Source organism: Cervus canadensis, chromosome 3, assembly GCF_019320065.1.
Source record: "Cervus canadensis isolate Bull #8, Minnesota chromosome 3, ASM1932006v1, whole genome shotgun sequence".
In the NCBI taxonomy this organism is placed as follows: domain Eukaryota; kingdom Metazoa; phylum Chordata; class Mammalia; order Artiodactyla; family Cervidae; genus Cervus; species Cervus canadensis.
This window is the reverse complement of record NC_057388.1, coordinates 66,400,762-66,424,457: the sequence shown is the minus strand read 5'-3', so window position 1 is coordinate 66,424,457 and position 23,696 is coordinate 66,400,762. Positions and strand designations below refer to the sequence as shown.

Below are 23,696 nucleotides of genomic sequence, written 5' to 3'. Positions count from 1 at the left end.
AATGTTACTTGATTAGTTGGATGCATTGCAAAGTTAAGCTTTCAAATAAACATTTTTCAGGTTGCATGCTTATATAATCCACACTAAGTGCTCTGTGTGTGTGTATAAGCTTAGAATTTTTAAATAGTATTTAAAACACACAAATGAGTTTTATATATGTATACACAATTTAACCTTTAAAACAGAATGTTAGTATATGTGCTGCTGAAGCGAGCACTAAAATAGAATTTTAAACAGAATTGCATGCCTATGAAAATGGACATCCTATGAAAATGGACAAGCCATATCATGAAGCTTCATTTTATTCTTTCAAAGGACTTTTATTTCCCTGGGTCCCATTAAACAGAAACATTTACAAAGAGGTTCCTTGATATATCACATTAAGGACAAGTATCAGAATAAAGAGAGTTAAAGCCAAACAAGGGGAAAAAACTCACTCCTCTAAAATAAGAGTAGTACTAGCTTTTAAGATCCAATTTCAGACTTCTGCAATAGTACGAGTTTTATTGCTGAAAAGGAAAGAAAGAAAGAAGGCAGGAAAGAAGGAGGAAGAGAAAGGGAGGAACAGATAAGAAAATAGATGATAGATTGACAGAAATAAATGTAAGATACATTTTAAGCGTTAAATTCAAAGTTGAAGGTGAAAGAAGTCGTGAGATGGCCGCCACCACTCCTTTTCATTCTGTTTTCTAAATCTGAACTGCCATCTGAGAATTGAACTTTTACCCTTCCTTCTGCCTAAGCATCTTTCTCTTGTCTGGATTTGTGCAAAGGATCTGCAGTACTGATGGTGGACTTCCCTGGAGCCTTGACACAAACCATGACATGGAAGGCAAAGTAGGCAGAAGAGAGAAGTTGTCAACCTATGTAAGTTGAGAACATCCTATTGAAAAGACTGAGAAGGGAAGGCCTTGAAACTACTACTATTTTTATATTGTCCATTTTCCTCTTTCATTCGACAAGCTATGGTGTAACTTTTCCCCATCTATCACTTCAAATGCTGCGTAAGCAAAATACCAGAACAAGGATATCTTATGAATAAGGATATCTTACCCATTTATTGGCATATCTTGGCCTGTTAAGGCAATTCCTTGTCTATAACTGGGTCAAATTCTTCTTTCTTATTGGATTAGTCATTCAAAGAATGAAAACATTAGATTAATATCTGGCTCTTTACTTTGGACTGTTGTTTATTTGGTGGAAGTGAAAGCAAGTTCAGTCACTGGTAAAAACTCTAGTTCTATTTCCTCTAAAGTCAAGTTCAAGCCCCATCAGAATGTCCCAGAGAGCAATCCTTACACTAAGATGCCTGAAATCAAATACAAAATCACTTGAAAAGGGGATGGTCAGTTTAGGTCAGGGCTGAGTACTTTTATAAGTAATAAAGTCATCTAAATTAATTATTCAAACAGACTATCAAGAATCCAAGATGAGAAAGAGGAGAGCATTCTTTTCCACAAGATAAAATAGGAGTGTCTGCATGACTGTTACCAAATAACATTGTCCAATATGGTCCCATTTTAGTCAAAAAACATCTATACTATGTATCTGTCCTTTATTTTGCTTTGCTTTCCTCTTAAGTTTTTCTCAGTCTTTGCGAAATCTGAAGTTTTAACTACAAGGTTCAAATATCCCATTATTTATTTCTAAGATTTGAGGGGGAAAGATTTCTTTTTAAACATCCTGAATTTAAAAATAAATAAACTGAACAGGAAGACATGGACAGTCTATCTCAATTGCTCTTGTGATTTTTCATTTTGTGGTGTGTACTAATAAATTATCCAAAGTCACATCGTAATTTTGCCTAAGAAATGTAAGCATCGTGGGATGTTTCTAAAATATAAGAGGGGCAATCTTTCATCCAGCCAGTTACTGGGCTGCTGCTCTTCCTAATAGCAGCCAAACACCTGAACAAACCCAGTGAATTCCGAGCCAAATGGTTCTGATAACAGCAGATCTGGGACAGGATTGGTTGGTAAAACAAGTCTTTTAAAATACAGTTTAATAAGTGTCCTTATTTTTAGTACTTCTCTTAGCTCAGGTAAATAAAGTGAGGATACATTCTCTTTTCAAAAATAGTTTAGGCTGAAAAAACATTTGAGCAAGTACATACATGCATAATTGAACAATATAGACTCAAAAGACTGATCATTTTAACCTTGGATCCTGAATATATACTTAATTTCTGCAGTTTACAGAAAGGAATTAATATTGCATTTGTAGGTGTGCAGTGAAAGATTTAGAAGTTGAATTAGAGTGGTTGATTTTTGTTAACAGTGTTAAAGTTGCTGAAATATAGATAGCATTCAGAAGAGACCAAGATTTTCTACAATGACCGAAAATTCAGTGTCAGCCACTTCATGCTTACGCTAAGCAGCTTTGCTTGAATTAGTACCTGGAAAAACTAAGATAATTCCTGTTTTACGTACTCCTTTCAAGCAGGCCAGGAGAAACATTTGAAAGGGATTAGCAATCAAAAATTGAAAATCTACCATCACTACACAAGCTTGCCTTTTCATTTTTGAACAGATCATAAAACACATAACACCATCCAGACCCTAGTCCAGCAAACAGTTCGAATGCTAATTTTTTAAAATAGCTTTTATATGCAATTGTACTCTTTTCAATAAAACAAAGATTTGTTTATAGCTACAATTTAATTAAGAGTCCTTTCGAAGAGGAAGATCTGGAAAAAAGGGATTTTTTTTTCTGCCAGGGTTGTTTGTTTATTGGTTTAATTTTCCCTGAAGTAAAAATACACTTTGAAATGTAACATGTCATTATGTAATTTGTAGTAACAAAGTGCAGGCCCTTGCACACGACAGCAAACAGGGCCGCTCCAGCTCACAGACAGTCCCCACATCCATTCCCCTCTCCTCATCTGATTAACAGGCTGTGTAAACATTCAGCCAACCAGAACCCCGGCCAGTGCAGTTTGGTCAGCCATAAAACTGCCAGCCAAACACAGACGCGGGGGTTTTATGCAGAAATCTTAATTTGAGGGAAATGATCAAAACCAAGACAACATGGCCCCAGTGGAGATGGAGAAGGGCTGACCTATATTTTCATTAATCCCTCCCTCCCTCCCCCCTGAACCAGTGAAGGATGAGATCACCACCAAGGGTGAAATGCTGAATATCATACCCCTGAGATGCAGGCTTGTGGAGGGAGTTGAGTCAGAAACCAAACCCCCTAACAGGACATCTAGGAGAGGAAACATAAGCTTCTGTTTCAAGGAGAAATTTTAAATTGTCTGAGTTGTTTGGAAAAGGTCTGACTTTGACATACCCAGGATGGGTTCGCTCCATCAGCATGCTTTCTGTTGGTACAAGAACAGCGAGTATGTGTTCCGATTGCACAGACATTAATGAAATTTATACAAAGGAGGGAGGAGGTTGACTTTTTTCTTCCCACAGTTCTCATTGCTCTTGGTAAAAGACTTTAGACCTTTCACAAAATGGGAAAATTTAAAAGTTCAATGTAAATAATAGTAATAATAATTAGCAAGAAAATTATTCAATTTTTTAGAAGAATACTCTCACAAGATGGCTAACTTTTTTTTTTTTTTGGCTTAGAAATGTATTTTATATCTCTTGAGGCTATATGACACTCTACTTTTATAGAATTTTTGAGTCTTTTAAAAAATCTTCTTGAAAAATATGCTGGTAGCAATGGGAGTAATAGAATTAACTACAACTAAGAAAAACATCTATTTCTGCTTTATTGACTATGCCAAAGCCTTTGACTGTGTGGATCACAATAAACTGTGGAAAATTCTTCAAGAGATGGGAATACCAGACCACCTGACCCACCTCTTGAGAAACCTATGTGCAGGTCAGGAAGCAACAGTTAGAACTGGACATGGAATAACAGACTGGTTCCAAATAGGAAAAGGGATACATCAAGGCTGCATATTGTCACCCTGCTTATTTAACTTCTATGCAGAGTACATCATGAGAAAGGCTGGGCTGGAGGAAGCACAAGCTGGAATCAGGATTGCCAGGAGAAATATCAATAACCTCAGATATGCAGATGACACCACCCTTATGGCAGAAAGTGAAGAACTAAAGAGCCCCTTGATGAAAGTGAAAGAAGAGAGTGAAAAAGTTGGCTTAAAGCTCAATATTCAGAAAACTAAGATCATGGCATCTGGTCCCATCACTTCATGGCAAATAGATGGGGTAACAGTGGAAACAGTGGCTAACTTTATTTTTTTTGGCTCCAAATCACTGCAGATGGTGATTGCAGCCATGAAATTAAAAGACACTTACTCCTTGGAAGGAAAGTTATGACCAACCTTGACAGCATATTAAAAAGCAGAGACATTACTTTGCTAACAAAGGTCTGTCTAGTCAAGGCTATGGTTTTTCCAGTGGTCATGTATGGATGTGAGAATTGGATTATAAAGAAAACTGAGCGCAGAAGAATTGATGCTTTTGAACTGTGGTGTTGCAGAAGACTCTTGAGAGTCCCTTGGACTGTAAGGAGATCCAACCAGTTCATCCTAAAGGAGATCAGTATGAGCATTCATTGGAAGGACTGATGCTGAAGCTGAAACTCCAATACTTTGGCCACCTCTTGTGAAGAGCTGACTCATTGGAAAAGACCCTGATGCTGGGAGGGATTGGGGGCAGGAGGAGAAGGGGATGACAGAGGATGAGATGACTGGATGGAATCACGATTTGATGGACATGAGTTTGAGTAAACTCTGGGAGTTGGTGATGGACAGGGAGGCCTGGCATGCTGTGATTCATGGGGTCGCAAAGAGTTGGACACGACTGAGCGACTGAACTGAACTGAAGACACATGGGCTTCCCAGGTGGCTCAGTGGTAAAAATCTGCCTATAATTACAAGAGACATAGGAGATGTGGGTTCTATCCCTGGGTTGGGAAGATCCCCTGGAGGAGGAAATGGCAACCCACTCAAATGTTCTTGCTGGAAAATCCCATGGACAGAGGAGCCTGGCAGGCTAAAGTCCATGGGGTCGTGAAGAGCAGGATACGACTGAGCACATGTGGGACAGCAAGGCACGCTGACTTAGTCTAGTTCCGCTCCTTAGTAGGTCTTCAGTAACTGGTTACTAACAGGAAACTGGGCTTCTCGGCAATTGCTTATAATGTTCACCTTTGTTCTAGGCTCATTTCTTAATTTTTAACCTCTGTTTTGTTTGAAAAAAATATGGTCAGCCGTTTCATGATGCTCTCTAGAATTATCCATATCTTCTTTGTTGTATCTAATCATGCTCACAGATGTTCATTTTGCCTTTCGTAAGAATCTCCATGTTTTATTCTGGTAGGTCTTATGATAAAGAAATAACTAAACACAATTTAAGTTCCAAGCAGAATGAGGAAATTTATACACATGTCGAACTTTTTTTCCCAGGCCCTGGGCATACCCTTTCTATTTCACTTAATGCTCATGAAACCCTGTGAACTGGGCATGAGTATTGTACCCTTTATTAAGGAATCAGAAAAGTGAGATCCAAAGAGTCCCAGTAATTTGTCCCAAGGCACACAGCTAGTAAACAGCAGGGCTGGAGCCCTAGTAGTCCAGGTAGCCTAATTCTAGACCCAGCTGACTGCCTCCTTGACGTGTCATTATTGCCTTAGTCAGGAGGAAGCTTTGTCTCAGATTGTTAGAGGCACTGGCAAGAGGCAGATGGGAAACTTTCCATGAAGATTGCTCCTAGGTAGTGAGTGAGGTGCGTGCTAAGTCGCTTCAGTCGCGTCCGACTCTGTGTGACCCTAAGGACTGTAGCCTACCAGGCTCCTCTGTCCTTGGGATTCTCCAGGTATGAATACTTGAGTGGGTTGCCCTGTGCTCCTCCAGGGGATCTTCCCAATCCAGGGATCAAACCCTCATCTCATGTCTCCTGCTCTGGCAGGTGGATTCTTTACCACTAGCACCACCTGGGAAGCCCAAGTAAGTGAGGTAGCCTGGTGAGTTGAAAGAGCATTAGTTTCAAAGTTTGAAAGTCGTGATTCCATTTCAAGTTCACCACTAATTAGTTGTATCTTAGAAATGTTTACTCACATCTCTAAGCCTCTATTTCCTCACCTGTGAAAAGGAGAAAATTCTGCAAGATTTTAATGAAAGAACATTTTGTAAGGCTTAACACATTTCTATATGTTCCAGGTCTTCTTTTCTCCCTCCCAGGCTAATCTGTTTACATCACCTTGTGATAGGTTTTCATCACTATAACTTTACTAAACAATGTCTAAAATTCTGTCATCTGGGTGTAGTTTGATGGAAGGAATTAAGCATCTTAAAAAATTTTTAAGTTTAAAACTCCTTGGGTCACACCGAATTGCATGTGCTCTAATTCAGAAAAACAAGTTCGGCCTTCCATTCTAAGTACTGTTAAAAGGTAGGCACTTCTGTCTTCACAAACCAGCAAGATAATTTCTAACATTCAGAATTCAAGCATATTCATTTCAAAAGCATGTAGTCATTGCATCTGGGCAACTGTTTAATCATAAAGTTGAAGAGCAGAGATGTCAAAGACACTTTCTCTGATGGAACATTTACAACTTGTGGTTGTTGGACCTTCTCTATCACAGTCTGCCTTCAACCAATTCTCTTTCCTTGTTGGAATGAGGGCAAATGAGCATAAACTCTGACATGAAATACATCAGATAGCTTCCCAAAATACTCTTCCAAATCTGTGAGTTATTTAACCTTAATCTATCTTGAAAACCACAATAGATTTCCATCTTCTTGAGAAGAAAGAAAGCAAGTGGATATTCTAAATGATCTTTTCAGGCTTACATATCTCTTTCAAAACATTTCACAGTTTTCCCCACTTCATTCCTAACCCTACCTCCATCGGCCCCGTGAGTACTTGCATAGAGTAGGGCCTTAAATGCTTTTGATGATAAATGAGTTGTCAATGCACAGACAAATCCCCTTTTCCAAAGCCTCCTGGAGTAGAAGCATATTCTACTTCCTCCCAAAGACCCCAGAACTACCTGTACACTGGCACGCACAGAAGAAAACTTTTATTCACAAATTTAAGCTACATTAATCTGCTGAAAGGAGGATAGATACTTAAATGGAGTTTCAAATAACCCTCGCCTTTGAGATCATCTGTGCTCACAGCCCAGTATTTGTACAAGATGAAATGATTTACAGAATCAAGCCTGGAAAAATTGGAGGGCAACTCCAAAAGGCAAGAACATGCTGCCGAGTCCATCACTCATCCTGCCAGGGAAACTTTTTGTAGTCTCCAAACTGCTATGAGACACTGCTCTCTCTCCAGGACAGAGAAATCATCGAGAAGGCGGGAGGTGTGTTGGCTGCACAGCCAGAGTAAAGAACTGGAGTTCTTGGCAGGGCACTTCCACCTCAAAAGCAGACAGAGCCCTGGAAGGACTCTCACGTAAACAAAGCAGGGAGACAGCTTCAGCTCTGCAGCGAGGCTCATCCTTTCCCAGATCAAAGCCCGCGCCAGAGAGACAGCCCTACAGAACAGAGTGTCCTTTCTGGAACATCCAGTTCCAGGGGGGGAGGCTTGAACTGGAGCCACAACCTTGCCACCTGTATCCAATGGCTTAGATGCAAAGGTTCTCAGAGGTTGGGGAGCCCACAGCTGCTCCAATGACAGATCAACGGAAAGATAAGGCAAGCAAGAGAAGTTCCTACCTTGCAAGCTCAGATCAGCTACTCTGAGAAAAAGAAAATGCATCCAGCCAGCCCCGGCTCTCTCTAGAGTGTAGAAAGCGGGTGGCAATCAGTACAGACTCATGGCCCAGCTGTTTGCCTTGCTCTCTACTCTGCTACTTACTTACTAACTGGGTGAGCTGGGCAGGCTACTGGATATTTCTATACCTTGGTTTCCTCACCTGCAAAATGAACCTAATAGTACCTGCTTCACAGGCTTTAATGAATGGTACAGGAGAAAGCTCTAAAAATGTTGCAATGATCATTTGAAAGTCCCACGGTCCTGCATTTGAACAAGTTCTGCTAATCGGTAGTTCTGTGAACTTGGAGAAACAACAATATGGGATGACTTCCCTCATCTGTAAAATGGAATTTCACCCAACCCTGGTGGGGTTGCCATGGAGATTTGACTTTATATGGCACAGAGTAGGAATTCAGTAAATGCCACCTCTGTTTATTATCATTTTTCCTGACTTCGAAAGGATAAAGCCCACAGGACTGGTCAAATGGGAAGAGATACAGTTAGTAAAACTGAGAATCCTCTTAAGTCCCCAAAACTTCATCCATATGCAAAAGAGATACATCCCTGGGGATGATTGGGTCCTGGTGTTTTAAATACACAGCTAATTATATTTTAAGAGAGAAGAGGGAACCTGGAAGTATTCCCAAATTTAACATCTGCAAGCAGAGAGGATGACGAAATGCATTAGTACTGAGGAATAACTTTCTCCCATCTTCTCAGAAAACATCTGGGGTATTACCCTCCCCTCTACTCATTCCCTCACCTCCCACCCCAAAGCTGACTCTTGGCTGACAGTTTATCAGAGATAAATGGAAACACCTGGGAACCAGATAAGGCCAACTCAACGTGATCAGCTGAGGAGACCTTGGGAACTCATGCTACTCAATATTTCTCTTTCCACACCAGGCGGGGCTAGGAGTACCATCTAGCCTGTGACAGATGGCAAGGCTCACTTTCACATCCACTCTTTTCTTCATTCATTCCAAACAACCTCAAGAGGTCAGCTGGCCCAGGTTCCTGCCTGAGGTAAGTCAACACTGAAACCGTCATGGAACTTAGATGGTTACTGAGCCCGCTTTTAACCGCTTCCACCAAAAGACTTTCAGGACTAACTGTATTTGTTCTAATTTTTAATCACCTTTTCCTTTATCAAACCAAACCCATTCCAGCTAAAATTTCTCATCCCTAAGGAGATACAAGACCTAACATTGTCTTTTGTACCCTGTGGTCAGGCAAAAAAAAAAAAAAAAAATTGCCATTCCACTGTAATAACCTCCTCAACTTGAAAACTTTAAATCTCCTTTTCTTCCCATGTCCATGCATTATCCCAAACTATTCTGTCTCTTTTAACCTTTCTTCAAAGGCCTTACTTGCCTTTCCTTTAATTAGCATGTTCCTTTTCTCTCAACTCATTCCAGCTTCTACACATTATTTAGAGACTAAAACTTAACAGCAGATCTAGCTGTTATTATAGTGTGATAATTCCAGTGTGTGTTTCCACACACCCACTACCTGGATGTATGATCCCCATACAAGTTATATAACATTCCTGGGCCTCAATTTCCTTAGCTACAGAGTTGTTTCAACCATAAAGAACAAGATCTCTGAGCAGGTCAATAGGAAGACGTACCAGCAGCCAATGGAGACATTTTAAACAAATTAAATTTAGAGAGACACATCAGAATTAGCTAATTTTAGCCATAAGAATTAGCTAGTTGAAGAGGAGAAGAGAGCAATCCTACCAGATGGAACTGCGTGTGCAAAGGTCCTGGGGCCCAAACTCCTGGACCAATATAGCTAGATCTCAGAGAACAAGGGGAAGAGGATTGGAAATGAGGCTGGTGAAGGAGGTATGGGCCAGTAACATTATAATCCTTATAAGCCATGGTGAGGACTTTAGTCTTTATTCTAAAGGCACTGGGAAGGTGATACAGTTATAAACATATTGGTTTATTTTTATGGAATACTGACCACAGAATGGATTGGACACAGAGTAGACCTGGGGAGAATAGAAGGCTCTGGAGGTAATCCAGGAATGGGACTGTGAGAACTCGGACTGTGGTGGCAGATGTGAAGATGAAGAGACATGGTTCGAGTTGGAAATGAGAGTCAGCAACCCTTCCTGATCCAATGAACATGGTGGGAAGGGAGAAAGAGGTGTCAGGGATGGCTGCCAACTGTCTGGCTCACTCGTCTTTGGATGTAGGTACTATTTACTGAGGGGATGCTGGAGGAGGAAGGAGTTTGAGGGGAAAGCTATGAGTTCAGTTTTGGGACATGCTGAGCTTGAAGCACTGTGAGATGGCCAAGTTGAGATGTTGAAGAGGCAACTGGATTTATGATTGGGAGCTCTGAGGACAGTCTAGCCTGGAGATATAAATTTAATAGTCATCAACGTATAGATAATAATTAAAACCATAAGCATGGACGAGATCACAGAGGGAGGGTGTAGAATGTGAAGGGGAAGAGAGCCTTGCAATTTTCCAATATTTAATAGCTCAGAGGAAGAAGATGAGCCAGGAAAAAGACTGAAGAGAAGCCCCAGAGGTAGAAGAAAATTAGGAGAGTGTTAGGTCATGGAATTCAAAGGAGGAGGTGTTTTGAAAAGAGAATGTCAACAGTGAGTCTGTTACATATGCTTATCCTAATGAGCTAGTCCAGGTGACATTCCTATTGAATTTTCAGGTTTGTGTGCAGCCCTGGGATTTTCCAGCTTGGAATTTTGCCATCATCCTATGCACGCTATGGCTTACTGACGGTTGTTGTGACCAAACTTTCTACCTAACATGATTAGTATAAGAACACTGGGTTACATCTCATTTGTCCAGATGCCTTGGCAATCCAGAATGCAGTCAAGAATTAAGAAGGAAAAGATAATCTGAAAAACAAAATGATTATTCAAAAGTCTGGTTACTAGTATTTATGTATTTACTAATAAGAGCCCTTATGTAGCTCTCATGGGTACAACCTTTCTTTTGTAAGTGTTAAAAAAGTTGATATTTGGTTTCTCAATACACAATAAAATGGAAAAAGCCTTGAGGGGAGGGGCTCGGGTGGAGGAAGATCTCAGAGGCTACAGAAGCTGTTACAGTATTATTACTGGTTATTAGAAAGTAGATTAAAACCTACCCAAAGTAGGCAACCGAACAAAAACATAGAAATCAGAATCTATTTAGCAGGATAAATATATCCTATACCTTAGTCATCTTTGGGGAAAATATCACAGTATATTGCCTGACAAAAACATAGTAACCAAACAAATTTTAAATAAATGTTTGCTATATTAAAATAGAACAAAAAGGCTTAGCATGTGATTTTTCATGTTTTTCTGTCCCTTGTATTTTCTATACACTGGTAGTGAGAGCTGGGGGCTTAGGGACTCCAGTATAATTTTTTGGTAGGAGTATATCATAGGAAGTGATGTGAATATCAGATTATTCTGAGATGTTAGGACATACTGGTGGCGTCAAGTCCCATCAGTTTTTTCATCTATTATAAAGTTTCCAATTGGCCTTTAACCCAGTGGGTTCACAGCCATTGATTATCACTGCCTAGATTTATTATATCGTTGTTGTTTTTCAGTCACTAAGTTGTGTCAGACGTTTTGTGACCCCGTGGACTGCAGCATGCCAGGCTTCCCTGTCCTTCACTATCTCCCTGAGTTTGCTCAAACTCGTGTCCATTGAGTTAGTGATGCCATCCAGTCATCTCATCCTCTGTTGCCCCCTTCTCCTCTTGTCCTCAATCTTTCCCAGCATCAGGGTCTTTTCCAATGAGTTGGCTCTTTGGTTGGTTCACATCAAGTGACCAAAGTATTGGAGCTTCAGCATCAGTCTTACCAATGAGTATTCAAGGTTGGTTTCCTTTAGGATTCACTGGTTTGATGTCCTTGCTGTCCAAGGGACTCTCAAGAGTCTTCTCCAGCACCACCAATCCAAAAGCATCAATTCTTCAGCACTCAGCCTTCTTTATGGGCTTCCCAGGTGGTGCTAGTGGTAAAGAACCTGCCTGCCAATGCAGGAGACATCAGAGATACAGGTTCGATCTCTGGCTTGGGAAGATCCTCTGGAGGAGGGCATGGCAACCCACTCCAATATTCTTGCCTGGAGAGTCCCAAGGACTGAGGAGCCCGGTAGGCTACAGTCCATAGGGTCACACAGAGTTGGACACAACTGAAGTGACTTAGCATGAAATTATTTCATTAGGAGCTGAAAAAACCAACTGGTGAACTCTACAGCAGATACAACAGTTTCTTCAACAAATTGCTAGGAGAAAAGGCAAGGGGGAGCCTACAGAATACAAGAGACTTATGACAGACAATAACCAAATGCAGTGTGGAGGCTTTGTCATGTTTGTTTCTTTGCTGTGCTTAGTCACTCAAGTCATGTCTGACTCTTTGCAACCCCATGGACTGCAGCCTGCCAGGCTTCCCTGGTAGCTCAGCTGGTAAAGAATCTGCCTGCAATGCAGGAGACCCTGTCAATTCCTGGGTCAGGAAGATCCCCTGGAGAAGGGAGGCTTTGTCCTACTTATTAGCAAATAAACCTTTATGAGTCAACTAGGGAAGTATTAGCACTGACCCAAAACATGATTCAGTTAAGCAATTGTTATTTTCAGGTATGACAATGGGATTGTAATGGCATATTTTAAAAAGTCCTTATCTTACTGAGATAGTACTGAAATACTTGTGGATGAAATGATACGATGTCTGGGATTTGCTTCAAAATAATCCTGGAGATGGGGCCATGGGCCATGGAGATGCTGAGGAAGTTCTGCCTGGGGAGAGACGAGATAAGACGTTATTACAGCAGGATGGTAAGAGCCTGAGGTTCATGTGCCATGTACTCTACTCTCTGTTAATGCTTGAAATGTTCCTTTTAAAGAGCTTTAAAATAGAAAAAAAAAAGTCACTTCTTTTCACCTTGTTGTTATGGAAGAGAATACTTCTAAAATGCTTTCTGTATCAACGTGGACAAAGCAGATTATTTGGAAATTTTGACAGTGAATACAAAGGGAAATCAGAAGAGAGGTGTCACCAAGTCTGAGAGCATGACTCTCGGTGCCTGAGTTATTGAAACACCAAATTGAAGCCCGGGTCGGGGAGGAAATCACTCCCCATCAGACGGTCAGAACTTCAGTACCTCAGCTAGAAACTAATTTCTAATTGAAGACACTCCTAGACTTCAGTTCAAGCTGCAAAACGCTATGAGCCTCAAACTCAGTTCCCTGTCTGAAAGGAGGGCTCCTGGCCACCAAGTCTCCTAGTTTGAAACCTGAGGCTCTTATCCTTCTTCCTCCTTTGCTTCGTGTTTCTCTGCTCCAGAGAACTCACTCGCTTGTTTGCTAGCTCAATGGTAGCCATGAGGATCTGGGGCAGCTGGGCGTGCCCAGTTCAGGGAATCCCCAGCATCTGCTGAAGGCTTATGCACCCTCCTTATCTGTATTTTCACTTATGTTCGTCCCTGAGTTCAAGAAGCTGATCCACCAAAATCTTACTCATCTTTTAAGGGCCATCTTAAATGTCACCAAATACACAGGCCTTTTCCCAACCTGCTCCTCAGAGCTAAGGGACTCTTCCTCAAATTCCCTCCAATTCTTTGCTTGTGGACCTTTTATAAAATAGTTGAGTTCCTAGAGCCCCAACTGGGCAGTTCATCCCTCAAGGGCCAGAATATGTCTCTACCTCTGTGACCATGCCCCGAGCCACACACCCTTTCCCCAGCCTTCCCCTCCTGTGCAGAGCCTCCCTTGACCTTGCAACCCTTTTTGACCACTTGTCTCTGCCTTCCCGTCTCCTCTGCCTCCTTCCTGCTACCTCTCCTTTTCCACATGGCCCATTCCCACACTGCCTCTCTCTCCCCCTAAGCCGAGAAGTGCACGCATCAGGGAAGAGAAGGGTCGGTTTCACGCCAGGGTCTCAGCCGTATCTTCGGGTTTTCCTGCACCAGGCCATTTGGCTGGTGACTGCTGAACTGGATGAGAAATCTCAGCCCGACACAGGAGTCCTCAGGCTCCCACTGCCTCGTGTGCCAATCACAGATTTCTGGATCAACAAACCCCTCCTTCAGTCAATAGAAGCTTTGTGAGCTGAACAACAGATGCCACAGGGCCTAGAAGGCAAATAAATATGGTTATTCAACGTTCTGTTGCACTGTGTATAATTCAGGAAATTCAATTATGGTTTCCCCAGCAACAGTAACTGAACTTCAGGCCTGGCACACAAGGGGCTGACCCTCACGCCGCCACATGTCGGGGACAGTGCAAATCTGGCAGACTTACAATTGCCATTGGAAATCTAACTGGAGCCTCCAAAAGCCTGGGCTTCCAAACTTAAAGCTGTTTTTCAGCAACTGGTATCAAGACTTGGGGGAAAAAAGTACTACCATGATCTCAGACATGAATAGGTATGGGATGATTAAGCAGCATGTGCACAATTCCAGCATCAGGATATGTTTGAGGCATAGAAGGGCAGAGCAGGACTTTCTTACAGAATGTGAACTGTCAGGATGAGACCTGCAAACTGCCTAGAGCAGGGTTTATAACGTGGAGTCTGTGAAGTCTGTAAAGAGACCTATGCCATGGATTGGGAGCGTGGATTCTGAGGCTGGACTTTGCAGGTTCAAATCCTAGGTCTTCTGCATGACCTCAGGCAAGATACTTCCATTTTCTGTGCCTTAGTTTCCCCATCCATAAAATGGAGATGATACCATTGGTAGATGATAGGGTTATTTGGTTAGTTTGCCTTTGAAGCGGAGAGTATTATTAGACCTCTTGGCAGGATTTACTCATGACAGCTCTGAGCTATTTTTCATGACCCCACTTGTGATTCTGTGCTTGAGCCAAGATCGCAATTGGGACATGTTGCATATGTACTACCTTGAGTTGATTCTTTTTTATTTTCTTAGCAAACCATATTTCTTCTTGCACTCCTCACTCCTCTGTGAACTCAAATTAAGCCCTCTCCCATCTAGAGAGCAAGGCAAGGGTTAGGTTTTGTTTTTGAAAAGACTCACAAGCTCGCACGGCAGCAGGTTTTTCCACAGTTTGACAGTTCCAGTTCAGCTCAATGCTGCTGATTTATAGGACACTGAGCTCACTGCCTTTCTCCCCTCTTCTCCCCCAGTCATTTCTCAATCGAGTTGCTCTGGCTGGAAACATCTGAGAAAGAAATTTACTGAGAGATGCACAGACAGCCTATTCACATTCCAGAATTTCCAGGAGCCTTCCCCAGAGGACCCAGTGGTAAACTGTTAACTCATGCACAACCCCTGGTCAATGTCCTTGCCCCTCATCACCCAGCTGGCTGGTGCAGACAGCACCCAGGCTTCCTGCTTCCAAACTCAGCTTCCTCAACTCTAAGGCTACGTGATGTAGCTAACACAGCACACACTGTTCTCAAGCCTTGCCCAGCCTTGCCTTTGACAGCAAGATTAGACAGGAAACTGAGGACAGAAGGTACGCAATGGATTTAGCGAGTTAGTTGTCTGAGCACTTAAAAATTCTAAATTAATGTCACTGTACGTGTGGTTGCTTCTTTCTCATTAGTGGGAATCTGCTTAAAATAACTCATTTGAATTAAGGCTTAATGGACGCTCAGAACAATGCCCTTGCCTAACTCATGAAGCTCCTCTTTCTTTCCCCTCTCCCCTAGCCAGCCTCTCTCCCACACCAATCTGGTCTTAACATAGAAAGTTCTAATCTGAAACTGGTGTTTCCCACTAAGCTCTCCATTTCTGCTTGAAGTAATTTGCAAGGGCCACTTTCTGCATCTTGTTCTCAGACGTGTCTTGGTCAATTAGTACAATGTCACAGCCGTGTATAGTTATTGTAACTCCAGCTGCGAGCTGTTAATAATAAACTTACCCACAGGACAATCGTGCCATATGGTTGATGGTCAATCAAGACTAAAATATGCATTAGAAGAAAAAAAGTGCTGGCAACAGTGAGGCGGTGTAGGTCATTGATTAGGATACTGGTTCCATAGAACAGAATCTGGGTTAGTAGCTACGGAGGCATCTCTCCCTTGCCAGTACCCCACCATGTTTGTCCTGGGACACAAAAGCATGATAACAAAAGTGACACAGCTGGAACCAGAAGACAAGCAGACAAAACATGGTGCAATGTGCAATATGGGTTGGGGAATAGGGATTTGTTGAAAAGAAACATAGCTCAGATTCTTTGCTGGAAAAAGGAGACAGATCTACATTGTGGTCATGGGAAATGACCTGTGTGCTACACGATGAATTTCATTTAATGGGAGTTTTGAGGCAAATAAAAATAAACTGATTTGTGGCTAATGAGTGAAGGAGGAGCTGTAACCCACTCGGGCAATTTCAATTAACTTCTTGCCCAGGATCAAAGGACTTTGGGATTATTTTGATTTCCTTTTGAATTTTGAACGGGAGGTGGTGATTTGGCCGGGGTTGGGGGTGGGGCGAAGGCGGTCTTCAAAGGAGGCTCTTCGAGCTACTTACTGCTCCTGGCGAGTAGCTGAAACCTGACTTTTATTTCCAGTCATAGCTGCCCTGGTAGAAAAGCAAAAGGCAGGGCCAACAAAGCATCTACACGTTTCAGAGGCAAAACTAATGGTTCTATGTCAGTTTTACCGGAAATAGTAAAGAACCAGTGTAGAATGGTGTCCTGAAAAGTAAAAAACCATGACAAATATTTCATTCAGCCTGTGCTTTTTTTGTCTGTTTTCTTGTTTGTTTAAATGACAAGCTCTTTATACAACGTCTACCACGGATCTCTCTCAATCACACACTAGGGTCCAGACCCTCCACACCATAGCAGTTATCTGTCAACATTTTCTCATTGGAAGTATGGGTTAAATTTCTTCATGCAAACTTTCCTTTGAATTTAAATACTCCCTCCCACCTCCTAGGAAAGATCGTCTCTTTCTCTCTTTTTTCTACTTTTTTTTCCCCCTCCTGGTCAAAAAATGGAATGATTCCATTCTTGCTGAGATTACTTTTCCATTGAAATATTTTTCTCCACTGAAAACAAAAGACCTTTTTCATTGCCATTTAAAGGATGATCACACAATAAAGGCCTTATTAAAAGCCCAGAGCCCTGTTTACTTGCTCTGGACCTTGACTTGATTACCTGATAATGAAAGTGCTCCACTAACCATGGGACCGACCACAGGGTCGTCTGTCCTGGGGTTGTGCCCCCTTCAGAGGAAGTGGTATTTGTGATTACACTTTTGTCTCTGAGAAGGCAGACTATTCTCAGCCCTTCATGGAAGTCTCAGGAAGACTGCCCTGTTAGGAAACATGTACACATACACACACACAAACTCCTCTGTGCCAGTTAGTTCATCGTTAAGGGTTTGCTGAATTTCCTATCATTCTGACTGTTTCACTAACTCAGTGGTCCTCAGCTAGGGGTCCACTTTGCCACCAGCAGACATCGGTAATGTCTAAAGACGGTTTTGGTTGTCACAATATCACAACTGGGGTACAAGAGGCATCCTCTGGCATCCGGTGTATGCTGCTAAAGATCCTACAATGCACAGGGCACCCTCCCCGCACACACACAAAGAATTATCTGGCCCAAAATGTCAGTAGTGCCAAGGTAGAGAAATACTACACTGACTTAACCTACTTAATTTGAGGTGACTGGATAGAATGATGGATTTAGGCTCAGATTAAAAGCCATGAGACAAAGGGCTACCAGATTCCTCTTTCATCATTGCCACTTTGCCCCACCAAAGAGCTAGGTAGGCCTGATCACATCAATTCTGACTAAGTCAGTTTTCTTTGTGATGTTACAAAGCAGGGGTCAGCAAAGCACAGCCTGATAGGGCTGCCATCTGTTTTTGTATAGACAACTGGCTTTTACATTTTTAAATGGTTGATTTTAAAAAAGAATAATAATATCTTATGACATGTGAAAATTATATGAAATTTATATTTCAGTGCACCCTGGCTCTGCTCATTTGTTCATAAGTTGTCCATGGCTGCTTTTACAAATATGGTAGCAGAGTAATTGCCACAGACTATATGGGCACAAAGCTTAGAATATTTCCTATCTGGCCCTTTACAGAAATAGTTTACTGATCCATAATATAAAACTTAAGACCAATTATATGGCCTACACAGCAGAGTCAATGATTTCATAGAGTGGCTGGATCCCACAAGTCACTGGAATATGTACATAAATAATGGTACATCATTTCTACACATTGTGCACTCAGATATGGTCAGGTTGGTAAGGGACCACTTATATACAAGTTATTTTTTCCAATTTTTCCATCCATGACTTTCTTACTCCTAATAAAACTGTCATCAATTGTGGCTTCAGAGCTAGGCTCTCTTCTTAGTCTCTTTCCCCAGCTTTAACCTGAATTGGGGATAGGAAGCCAACAGGAGAAGACCAGGAGGTGTGGTTTATCCTCCAAGGGGATCCTTAGCCATGAGTGATGGAGAGAAAAACATAAGAGCATACCAACCACAAACTTCCATCGCTCCCCACTGAGATTGACATCCTCTTACTCTGTCAAAAGTGTTTGGATGCCCAACAATGCTATCCTGCTGCAGCTCCAGCAAAACAAGTGTTTAGGGATGTTTGCACATACTCACACAGACATGAAGAGGTTAACTGGGAGAGGACTCCACAGACAAAGGAGTTGTTGCTGCTTAAACTCACCAATCAAATATCAGAAAAGTGTGGTAGGGAGGAGGCATGGAGACTTACTGTTTCAAGGGACAGAGTTTCAGTTTAGGAAAGTGAAAAATTTGGGAAATGGATGATGATGAGAGTTGCACAATAAGGAGCATGGAGTTAGTGCCACTGAACTGTACAGTTAAATATGGTTAAAGTAATATGTTTTATATTATGTGATTTTTACCATAATTAAAACAAAAAACACTAAAAAGAAATTCCTGTCCCTGCTCAAAGTGTTAAGTACTACCCCTCCTACCCACCACACACACACACTCTAGCTTGGAGACACGATATGAACACACAAAGGAGGCTATGAGAATACAGAAGAAGGATAAACCATTTTTGGATTTGGAGGTGATGATGTCAGTGATAAGAAGGAGAAGGAAGGCACCGTCATTTATTGATGTGTCAGGAAATATTCCGAGCACTTTGTTTAAAACCTGAAATGTTGATAGTATTCAGTCCATTTTACAGATAGGAAAACTGAACATGGACATTCTCCATGTCCAGGGAATATTTCATTGAAGAGGTAGGATGTGAAGGGGACTGCAAGGGTGAGTAAGATTCAGATTGTCAGACTGGAGGGAAGAAAGCATTCTAAATAGAATAAAGACATGGGAAGGAAAGAACAGACACTGGATGGAATGGGCACATTGTATTAAGGGTGCTTCAGAGATGGAAAACAGGTCTTGTGGAGGTACAGTTTGCACAGAACAGGTACTACTGGGAGGGTCTGATTGGGCTTAAACATTGTCAAATGCAATCACTTTTAGGAATAGGTCTTTCAAAGTCTTGACATTTGATGTGGAGTCCATATGGAAGAAATGTGCTGTAGTAAAAAGGTTACTAATAGGACAGCTTTATTCATAACTGCCCAAACTTGCAAGCAACCAAGATGTCCTTCAATAAGTAAATGAATAAACAAACTTTGGTATATCTAGACAATGGGATATTTCAGCAATAAAGTGAACTGTCAAGTCACCAAAAGAAATGGAGAACCCTTAAATGTATATTGCTAAGTGAAAGAAATGGATCTGAAAAGGCTACTACTCTATGATTCCAACTAGATGACATTCTCGAAAAGGCAAAACTATGGAGATAGGAAAAGGTCAGTGACTGCCAGGGGTCTGGAGACAGGGAGGGAGGAATGAGTAGATGGAGCACAAGGGAACTTTGGGGCAGTGAAACTGTTCCGTATGATACTGTTAATATAATGGTGGCTACATGTCATTTTACATTTGCAAAACCCATAGAATGTACAACACCAAGAATGAACCATTATATAAGCTGTGGACATTCAGTTCAGTTCAGTCACTCAGTCGTGTCCGACTCTCTGTGACCCCATGGACTGCAGCACACCAGGCTTCCCTGTCCATTGCCAACTCCCAGAGCTTACTCAAACTCATGTCCATTGAGTCCGTGATGCTATCCAACCATTTCATCCTCTGTCATCCCTTCTCCTCCTGCCTTCAATCTTTCCCAGCATCAGGGTCTTTTCAAATGAGTCAGTTCTTCGCGTCAGGTGGCCAAAGTATTGGAGTTTCAGCTTCAGCATCAGTTCTTCCAATGAATATTCAGGACTCATTTCCTTTAGGATGGACTGGTTGGATCTCCTTGAAGTCCAAGGGACTCTCAAGAGTCTTCTCCAACACCACAGTTCAAAAGCATCAATTCTTCACACTCAGCTTTCTTTATAGTACAACTCTCACATCCATACATGAGTACTGGAAAAACCATAGCCTTGACTAAACGGACCTTTATTGGCAAAGTTATGTCTCTGCTTTTTAATATGCTGTCTAGGTTGGTCATAACTTTCCTTCCAAGGAGTAAGTGTCTTTTAATTTCATGGCTGCAGTCACCATCTGCAGTGATTTGGAGCCAAAAAAAATAAAATAAAATCAGCCACTGTTGCCACTGTTACCCCATCTATTTGCCATGAAGTGATGGGGCCAGATGCCATGATCTTAGTTTTCTGAATATTGAGCTTTAAGCCAACTTCACTCTCTTCTTTCACTTTCATCAAGAGGCTCTTTAGTTCTTCTTCACTTTCTGCCATAAGGGTGGTGTCATCTGCATATCTGAGGTTATTGATATTTCTCCTGGCAATCCTGATTCCAGCTTGTGCTTCCTCCAGCCCAGCGTTTCTCATGATGTACTCTGCATAGAAGTTAAATAAGCAGGGTGACAATATGCAGCCTTGATGTATCCCTTTTCCTATTTGGAACCAGTCTGTTATTCCATGTCCAGTTCTAACTGTTGCTTCCTGACCTGCACATAGGTTTCTCAAGAGGTGGGTCAGGTGGTCTGGTATTCCCATCTCTTGAAGAATTTTCCACAGTTTGTTGTGATCCACACAGTCAAAGGCTTTGGCATAGTCAATATAGCAGAAGTAGATATTTTTCTGGAACTCTCTTGCTTTTTCGATGATCTAACGGATGTTGGCAATTTGATCTCTGGTTTCTCTGCCTTTTCTAAATCCAGCTTGAACATCTGGAAGTTCACGGTTCAGGTACTGTTAAAGCCTGTCTTGGAGAATTTTGAGCATTACTTTACTAGTGTATGAGATGAGTGCAATTGTACAGTAGTTTAAACATTCTTTGGCATTGTCTTTCTTTGAGATTGGAATGAAAACTGACCTTTTCCAGCCCTGTGGCCACCACTGAGTTTTCCAAATTTGCTGGCATATTGAGTGCAGCACTTTCTTTTAGGATCATCTTTTAGGATTTGAAATAGCTCAACTGGAATTCCATCACCTCCACTAGCTTCGTTTGTAGTGTTGCTTCCTAAGGCCATTAGTTAATAATAATACATCAGTGTTGGCTCATTAATTGTAACAATTGTAGTATATTAATGCAAGATGGTAAAAAACTGAGGAAACTGGGGTGGATGGAAGAGAATGCACATGGAAACTCTCTGCACTTTTCACTCAATTTTTTTTTTTTTTTTTTTTGGTAAAACTAAAACTGCTTGAAAAAAGTATTAATTAAAAAAAAAATGATTACAGTCTAGACCCAGATTCAAACAAGCACTTTGAGCAAATTGCAGCCTGTCTGAGTCTTACAAACCAAGAAGTCGCTACATGGCCCACCACCAGGGGACATCCCCTGATTCTGAGATAATGTTCATGGGCTGGATTTTCTCTCTTTGTTGAAGAGTGAGAGAGAGATCCAATGTGCCTGGGCCTCAGGTTCGTGAATGTTGGCCCTGAGAGGGTTTGGATATTTGAAGCCAGGGATCAGACCCACGACATCACTTTGCTCTTGCACATGAGGTCATTTTGCATTTATGGGCCCCAATTACCTAGACGTTTGTGGTTGTGATTGTTGTTTGTTTAGAATAGTTACCAAATCCCAACTTTTTCAAGCATTAAAAGAAGTGTGTTTTTCAATGCTAATTTTTTTGCAGCATGATAGAAACTGGCACCCACAAAAGGCGTTGACTTTAAAGGAGTAGATTGAGAATTAGAATGTCTTCCTTCTCCACCCAACTTCTGAGCTTGTGCACTGAGCTCTCTGACAGAAAGTTGGCCTGTGCCAGCCCCCCAGCTGCCGTGTGAATGACAGCATGACCGGCAGCCCCTGGTGGCCTCTGTAGATGGAGTAATATTTATAGGCAGAGGCACCCTTTAGTGTCACTGAGTCACCGCTCACCTCATTTCACCGTGGCGTCCCTGCCCACTTCACAGAGCTGCCCCAGGGTGAGGAGGGTAGAAGCCCGAGCTTCTATCACAGGTCTGGGTTTACCTTAATCCCTGTCATAATTATCATTAGCAGGTTCCAGCAGATACCACAGAAATAATAAAACCATCCTTTCAGAATACTGCTCACAAAGGAGCGGAATGCAGGTGTCAAGTCGGATGGGTAATTTCATTTTATACAAAATACATGTTGGAAATCTGTATTGTTTTTAGACTGTGCCTGATTTTTCTGCTCACATACACAGACATTTTTCTAACAGTTTGGGTAGAGTAAATAATATCACTAACTTTTACTAGTGTGTCAGCTTTGCATATACACAGCTTAAACAGATGTGCATGTTTATAATTTTAAAGATGCACATATGTAAAACATTTGATAGCGTATTTATTCATGTCATTGATTTAACTGAAAGACCCTGTATTTACATCTTTTAATTGTGTTATGTGGGATAGTGCCACATACGTTGTTTACATATGTGACATGTGTGATGGAAAACCAATTGGCTAGTGGAAGTTTGTTCTTCATGGGTTTGGAGGGTATTCCAGACCTAAAAAATTTAGTGCCACTGAGCAAGGAGTGAGGAATGAGGTGGAGGCAGGGGGCAATGAATGTAGATTGATTCCAAAATATTTAAAGAGGGTAAAAAAGTAAAAATAAAAAGTATCCCCCCCACACCTCGCGCTTCATATACATCACAAAATTTGAGACTATTTTTCCCAGCCAGGGAAAGAAAGAAGCTCTCTGTTTCTGGTGCCTGCCATGTGTGATGTTTGAAAGACGGAGCAGCTTGGGCAGGGGAGGGGGGCCAGGCAGTCCTGCACGAGCCTCCATCCAACCCTTCTCAACGAGGATTCCAGAAGGCCCGGCCTATAAATGCCTATATTGTCTCCCTGCTCTGCACTCAGTTGGCTGACCATTTTGCTCAGTCAGTCCACAAAAGTTTTCTTCTTGCACCCAAGATTTCAGGCTTTCATACCCACTCTGTTTGGAAAAATTCAAAAATCAAAAAGGATGTGGTCTGAAGTGTTGAAGTGTTGAGCCACATATGGAAGGCAAAACTCAGGGAAATGAAGAGGCACATTTATCAGGTCTCAATGGGAGATTCTCAGGTCTAGAGTCTGGGATACAGTTATTCAAGCTACACTGGCCAGAGGCTCCTGAACTTCCTCATCCCACTGACATGCATACATTGTGTTCTTTCTCCTACCTTCTGGACTATGTAGGTGTCTCTCCCCTTTGGCATAGATTATAAATGTCATTCTCAATTCTGCTATTTTTCCTCCTCTTTATCAGTAATTTAGCCTTGTGAATCCAGGAAAGAACCACCTAGACTTAAATTATATATTGATGGATTCTCTTGGCTTTCTCTCTGCTAGTTTTCCACAGCTCTAGGGCAAATGATCTTCCCAAGTGAGACATGCTTGTACACAGAACAGTGTTCCTAGAGCACTGCCCGTAACATTTCTTAGGTCTTATCAAGTCCTTCTAAAAATGCATGTTGTAGGACTAATCTTCAGTACAGAAAGTAGAGACTCTCCAAAACTTCCAGGTGCTCTCTACTCTAAATTCCAATGGACATGGAAACAAACAAGACTAGGAATGTTTCTGTTCCACTCTGCAAAGCAGCTCCCAGTGACTGGACCAGTGT

The 23,696-nt window shown here is 41.7% G+C and overlaps 1 long non-coding RNA gene across 1 annotated transcript in view; it reads left to right on the top strand.

Annotated features, from left to right (window-relative positions):
- Positions 1–6,997: 6,997 nt before the first annotated feature.
- LOC122438474 overlaps positions 6,998–23,696 on the top strand; it is an 84,932-nt gene continuing 68,233 nt past the window's right edge. The window contains exon 1 of the long non-coding RNA XR_006268565.1: positions 6,998–8,708. This is a non-coding gene — a long non-coding RNA (uncharacterized LOC122438474). The remainder of the gene's footprint in view (positions 8,709–23,696) is intronic.